The sequence below is a fragment of the Hipposideros armiger genome, unplaced genomic scaffold, assembly GCF_001890085.2.
Source record: "Hipposideros armiger isolate ML-2016 unplaced genomic scaffold, ASM189008v1 scaffold_190, whole genome shotgun sequence".
Classification (NCBI taxonomy): Eukaryota; Metazoa; Chordata; class Mammalia; order Chiroptera; family Hipposideridae; genus Hipposideros; species Hipposideros armiger.
The window spans coordinates 1,941,742-1,949,111 of record NW_017731540.1 but is presented as its reverse complement, the minus strand read 5'-3'; positions in this window follow the sequence as shown (position 1 = coordinate 1,949,111).

The window sequence follows — 7,370 nt, the reverse complement described above, 5'->3', positions numbered from 1 at the left end:
GCATATAGTATTCTCTTTTTTCATATTTTTTTGGAATCTCCATAGTGCTTTCTATAATGGCTGCACTATTTTACTTTCTCACTAACAGTGCTCTTGGGTTCCAACTTCTCTATTTCCCCAGCAACAGTTGTCATTTTTCTGTTCTTTTGATAGTTGCCATCCCGATGCATGTGAGGTGATATAACATTGTGGTTTTCATATGTACTTTCCTGGTGTTTAGTGATGATATGCATATTTTCTATGCTTGCTGGCTATTTGTATATCGTCTTTGGAAATATGTCTATTCAATCACTGTTCCTCTTTTAAATTGGCTTATTTCTTTTGTTGTTGTTTATTTGCATAAGCCCTTAAATACACTGGAGAGGAAAGACCTTATCAGATATTTGATTTGCAGTTATTTTCATTCATTCCATAGGTTGCCTTTTACACTTGTTTCCTTTGACTTGCAGAAGTTTAAAGTTTGATGTAGTTCCATTTGTCTATTTTCCAAAAATTTATAAGGACAATGTATTTGTGAATTTCTTGTGTAATAATAAATATAACTGAACTCACATTGATTACTGTGATAGTTTTCCATTGCTGTGTAACAAATTGCCAGAAACTTAGTGGCTTAAATTAAACCTATTTATTAGTTCACAGTTCTGTAGTCAGAAATGCTCATGCTTATTTGGAGCTGAGCTTAGCCTCTCTCTGCTCTAAAATGCCAATTGCAGAGGTCCCTATATCTATTGCTGTGGTCCTGAATAAAGCCTGTCTTACCATTTTAACAAGTCATTGAATGCCTTTTTTCTCTACTTTGGCAGTGTGCTGCTGCTCTGTAAGAAGTGCCTTAGCTCTGCGTTTTACAGGGCATCAAATTCGGCACCACAGGTGGTACCATGTCTCGGTACTATTCAGTGGCTCTGTACTGTGACACTCTTCGGTAACAAAGATTCTTTACTTCATCATACTTAGTCAGGGTTCCCGACCTTCTGCTAGGTGCATCTGTGTAATTCCTCGTAAAATCCAGTTTTAGCAAGAACCCTGCTAACTCATTTTCACCAGAATCCCCTAGCCTCCAGTGCTGATTGCCCTTGATATCACGATCCTCATCCTTCACCATTCCCAGGTGATAACTGATCACTCTGGACTGCCTCAGCAAGAATTGTGTTGGGTTGGTTTAGTCAGAACCCACCTTATCCTTAATGTTTCCTTTTAGTCATTTTTCATGCACTGTCCCCGACCCTGATCCTTGGCTGTAAATTCCCACTTGCCCATGTTGTATTAGGAGTTAAGCATCTCTCTCTCTCCCCCTATGAAGTTTCAGTTGGAGAGGTCTCTGTACCTATTGATATGGTCCTGAACAATACCCATCTTACCATCTTTTGCTTTAAATTAAAATTTATTGGGGGTGAATATCGTTAGCAAAGTTACATCGATTTAAGGTGTACAACTCTGTAATACATAATCTATATATCACATTGTGTGCTTACCACCCAGACTGTCTTACCATCTTAACAAGCATCATTGCATGCTGCGACACCATGCAGCCTCACGGCGCACCGCGCTGCACCGTTTGGGCTCCTTCGCGTTCCCTTGCGCGGCTCTGCGGGGCTTGGTGTTTTCACACACTCTTACAGGCATCAAGCGGAGGACTCAACTATAGGAGCTCCTCTATTTAGTCTGGGAAATCACAGCAACATCCAACAAAAAAACAGTACAACGCAGCAGCCATCAAGTAGCAATTGTGCTACAACCAGCGGTGCCCTTTAGGTGTGGCCGCTGCTGTGGGGTCCACTTGGGGAGCGCAAGCAGTCTAAGGACGTAATCCTGTCTGCTTGGTATGATCCACGGGGCTCAACAGCGCCAATTGTTCTACAAACTTGCCCTGGGCTCGTTTGAGAAGAAATAGTGAGACACAAAAATGACTGCCATGAAGGAAGACGTCTGTATCATACTCACGGTCCCCTAGAAACGAGAGGCACGATAGGCCACGCAGGGCCACCTGGGGAAGTGGCCTTCAAGGTGAGCCGTTTGAGAGGAAGAGGGGAACTGCGCGCGGGAGCCCGTATTGAGGTTTTCTTGGGGTGGTGGGAGGGATGAGAAAGCAAAGTAACCAAGAGATACAAATTTGTGACTTACTCATTTCTTCCAGGTTATCCAATTTGTTGGCGTATACGTTTTAGTAGTCTCTTATGGTTCTTTGTACTTCCCTGGTAAGAGTTGTAATGTCTCTTCTTTCATTTCTGATTTTATTTATTTGTGTCTTCCCTCTTTGCTGTCTTGGTTAGTCTAACTAAAGGGTTTCAATTTTGTTTAGTTTTTCAGAAAGGCAACTCTTATTTCATTTTTGTTTTCTATTGTCTTTCCAGTCTATTTCATTGATTTCTGCTCTAATCTGTATTATTTCCTTCCACCTGCTGACTTTTCCCAGTGTGTGGTTCTCTTTAATATTTCTTGAGGTTATAGTTATTTTATTGGAGATCTTTCTTTATTGTTAACGTAGTGTTTTTCATTATAAATGTCCCTCTTTGAATTGCTTTTGCTGCATCTCATAAGCTTTGCCTTGTCGTGTTTTTATTTTTGTTTGTGTCAAGATACTTTGTGACTTCCCTTATTTCATATTTGACCCATTGGTTGTTCTAGAGCTGTGGTTTAATTTCTCTGTGTTGTACATTTTCCATTTTTTTCTTTCTCTAGTAATTTGTATCTTCACATCTTTGTGAAGAGAAGGTCAGAGAAGACCTTGTGGTCAGAGACGACCCCTGTCTGATACCAGCCTTGACACTCCAGCCTGCCTGCCAGTCCCTCTTCTGTGCCCGGTACGAGGCACTCCATTGCAGCAGCACCGTGTTAGGCATCACGAGCGGCTCTCCACATGGCAGCTCAGGGAGCAATCAGCTTTTCCAGCTCCCCAAAGTTAGGCTGGAAATCAAGGCAATGCCCGACTAAAGACGCAATGCAGTAGCTATCAAGCAGCAAGTGTGACAACAACCAGCAGTGCCCTTTTGTCAATGGCTCCTCTGTTGGGTCCCTTTGGTGAGTCAAAACAGTCTAAGGATCTATCATCTCTTCTGGTGCAAAACCATCCCGCTTGCTGTGCCAGTTGTTCTAAAAATGTACCCAAGACTTGCTTTGAGTAGAAAAAGACACACAGACACAATAATGATTGCCATGAAGAAAATATTTTCATTATACTCGTGGTCTCCTAGAAACAGAAAGGCAGGTCAGTCCATGAAGGGTTACTGGGGAAGTGAAGGAATGAGCTAAGTAAGGTAAGCAAGGGGTACAAAGTGTAATTGGAAAGTTTGAATAGTTTCTCGGACTCTGCCCTATAGGGTTGATCTCCAGTTGTCTGGTACCTGGCCCTGTAGTGAAGGGCTGGGGATAGAGTCCTGGAGAGCAGAGGTCTGATAAAGGAAGCCAAGTGGGGGATATGGACCCAGGGATTGGTTCGTCTTCATGTCTGATGTTTGCTAGCAGGCAAGTTGTTTGTTATCTCTTGGAATTAGTTAATCCTGGAAGGATGGGTTCCCTGGGTCTGGACTTCAAATGTCAGAGCACCAGGAATACACAAAATAAGAAAATGTAGCTAATACAATTGACCTTGTGGTACTCAAGCATCGTGTAGGGGCTTTGGTGGTAAGTATGGGAGATAATGGAATAATTCTATATTGTTGCAATTCAACCAGTGAAGACATTTGGGAATTTAAATACAGGGAAAAGCTCAAGGACATAATTCTCATATGGATGACTTCATCACATAAAAAGGCAATAGTAATTATTATTTTTTAAAAGTTAAAACTCTAGAGGACATAAGCTTTGAAATTATTTTTGAATTAAAGGAAGAAACAAATATGAAGTTAGTACCATTTTCAGTCCTGATTATCACCAGAAGTTAAAAGCGTTATCTTTAAGGGCTACAAATTGTGTTTCTGTTAGCAAGAAAAAAGAAAGAAAAATAAAATTTAAAAAAAGGATAGGTAGAAGCAAAAGAAGGGAAAGAGAGAAAGAAAAAAGAGAAAGGAGTAGAATATGGTAAGAATTGGTAAAGGATTACGTAAGTATTGGAAACAAATGATGTCAAAGTATGTCCCAGCTATGTGTTTGAATGAAAGTGTACTACAGGTGTATCTACAGAATGTTAAAGTGGAAAAGAATTGGTTTGACTAGATGGAAGGAAGAATAGGATGGGAAGAGTATAACAGAGAAGTTAAATCTCATTTTGCATAATTTTATTTCATCATTATTTTTTCATTGTGCATAATTTTAAATTGATGAGGAAAATCTTATTAGAGTTGCAGTTGCCTGCTCCACTGCCATACCTTTGCCCACATCTACTCCTGACAAACAGAATCAACCATTACAAACAAATTTATTGTCTTTAGCTCTGCTGCATCATCTGTATGGTTCGTTAAAAATCGGCTTATATTGCTAGTTAGTGATTTGCTGACTTTAGACATTATACATTCAATTCTTATATGATGGATGAGGATAACCCATTTGTACAATCTGCCCCTCCATGCTCCTCTCCACATTTATACCGCCATCCTCAATAGGTCCACCATCTACCTCTGCAACTTGAAGCTGTGTATTTTAACTTGCATTCCTTTTTCATGGACCCCCTTTTGCTCCTTGCTCCAACAATCAGTAACATGAAGACATTAACACTACCATCCTTCCCACTCCTTTCAAATGAAATTTTTGTCAAGGATCAGAACTATCTCACCAGGGGAAGAACCAAAGACAAGACAACATGAATGGAGATACCTTGTGACGCTTCCCATTAATTTTTAAATTATGATTTGGATGGCGCATAAGAGGTGAATCCTTTTCCGTTAAAGACAACATTATATTCTTTAAAGAGCTGAAATTCCAGGCTAATGGGTAAAAGCTTCAAAATGATCTCATCTGACTGAATAGGTAGATGTTCACAGCAATAGAATTTTGAGGAAAAATAATTCAAACTCTAAACTGATTGAATCTAAATTCTTTTATGATTCAGGAATGAAATCTAGGTATTTCCTATAGCTTTTTCCTGTTTGACACTAGCTTAATGTTAGCGTAAACAACTTACAAAATATAGGCATTATTGGAATGATTTCTGGACATAAAAAAGCAGTTTTATTTTTCTGTTGAAGAAAGAATATGAAATAACGTATTTAAATTATCCCTTTTCTCTCTAGGAAGGGAATGGGGTACATACAAAACCAACCTTGATTCCTAGGATCCTTTAAATAAATAAGTGCTGAATTAAAGGGCTTGGATCTATAATGGGTTAATAAAGGATTGGGGGGAAATTTCAACTTTTAGAATTTAGCCTAATAGTTAATTAAGCTCTCCTCAAAAGCACCCATTTCCACTAGACAGAAACCTGGTCTGGAAGGACTGCTTATCTAATGCAGAGTGGCACTTCCCTCTAATTTTATATGAGAGTATCATGTTGGGATAAAAAGTGCTGCCAACTAAACTAAAACAATGATTTCTTATGATTTAGTATTTTTATTTCATCTTAGTGAGAGAACTTTTCCAGACTTAGAAACAGATGATTTATTATGTATCAATCTTGTGCATGCATAAAAAGGGAAATATAAATAAAATTGGTTAAGGTATTCCAAATACAACTTCACATTTTTCTAAATCACTTTTTGAGTCAGTTGTTGATGGCTGTGGTTTTCCATACATTAAGTATTGTCTTCTGTGCCTTAACTCTTAAGAGTGCTCGCTATGGAATCAGGATTTTTCCCAAGCAGCTGATCCTATTCCGCATGTTTTCATGCCAGCACTTTCTTGATCTAACTAGAGGATTCTTTTCAGGTAACATTTGGGATTCATTTTCTTTCTTCAATGATTTTTTTGACTAAAACTTAGATGGGCTGTCATTGACTGACCACACCATTGGGAATAATAACTAAGTCATTTTACTTTTTTAGGTGGGGTGTTAGGCTTAATATTTAACTGTCCAGATACAGGTTTCCAAAACATGTTAAGAACTAATGTACTTGCTGAATAACTCAGGGCTCCTGGAAGTCTAATAGCCAGCCCTATATCTAAGTGCTGGAAGAATTTCTTTTTTGACCTAGGAAAATCTTCCCTCTTTTCCTAGGAAAAACTCTCTCTAAGTTTGAAAGACTCCTATAACCTGTTAGTTCTTTCTTCTTAGGGTTGTGGGTTTTATTAAATAATGCACTTAATTCAGTTGAAATAAGGACAATTTGAACAGCTAGCTACATCCAAGTTTCTATACGTGGAGGCAATGACAACTAGGTTAATACAGCCCCCAGCCACTATTAAGAGACCAGTTTGTAAAATGCATTCTGCTTTCAGAGACGTTAAAGTGTGAAAAATGTGTGTCTTAGCATCTGTGAAATACATTATATCACAGGCTGGGTTAATGTATAATGTATAATGTGTAATGGGTTTTCTTTCACAAATTCCAAGGTTGGGATGTGGAAAGAGCTTGCCTTAAAAGAAATCAGTACTTTTTTTTGTGTTAAAAAAATCTAAAGGGGGTTATAAACCAAACAGTTGCAATAGCCCAGGTTTAAAGTGGGAGCAAGATGTAGTGGGGGAGGCAGAAGCTGAAAAATACATAAAGAACGGAAACCGTGAATGCCAAAACAATGGAGAAGAACAAAGTCAGAAGGTTATCAGAAAAGTGTAATAATTATAGCAATAACCAAAGAGCAAAGTACCTTATTCTAAGATTATTTTCACATAAGACATAAGCTCGCCAATTGGAGGCTCTCTCCATTTTAGATATTTTCCTTATCACAGATTATCCTGGTGCACTCAGTAGTGTGATGGATTCAGGTTTGTGTCCCCTATTACACTGAACCATTTTTGCACAGCACTATATTCACAGTAGGGAGTACGGAGTATCACTGAATGAGTGGATTTTGGTTAATATTTGTAACCCTTTCATGACCAGTGTAGGTCTCGGAATACCTAACCTTCTTCAGCCTCGGTTTTTTTTCCGTTTGTCAGAAAGGTATAATAGGATTCATCACAAGATCCTATAAGGGGCTGCCCCGCGGATGAAATGAAAGAATACACATATAAACGTTAAACACAGTGCTTAGCACAAAGCAAGCGCTCATTAAACATCAGCTTTTGTTAGATGCATCTCACTGCGGGAAACACGCCGAACGGCACAAATGGCCAGCCCGTTAGTCCCATTTTCTTTTCTACAGCTCACGTGTTGCTTTGAATTGGCAAGCATTTTCTATTTGGCCCCTCAGATAATAAAACCTTGGTGTCTATCTCGCGTCCTAACCGCGCTATGAGCCCAGTCATTTTGTTTGGAACAGGTTTGATTTCATAAGCTCCGAGTGGGGCCCTGACCCTGGAGGAAGTGTTCGCTTTAAAAGATGTCGGGGAGGGGAGGGTTG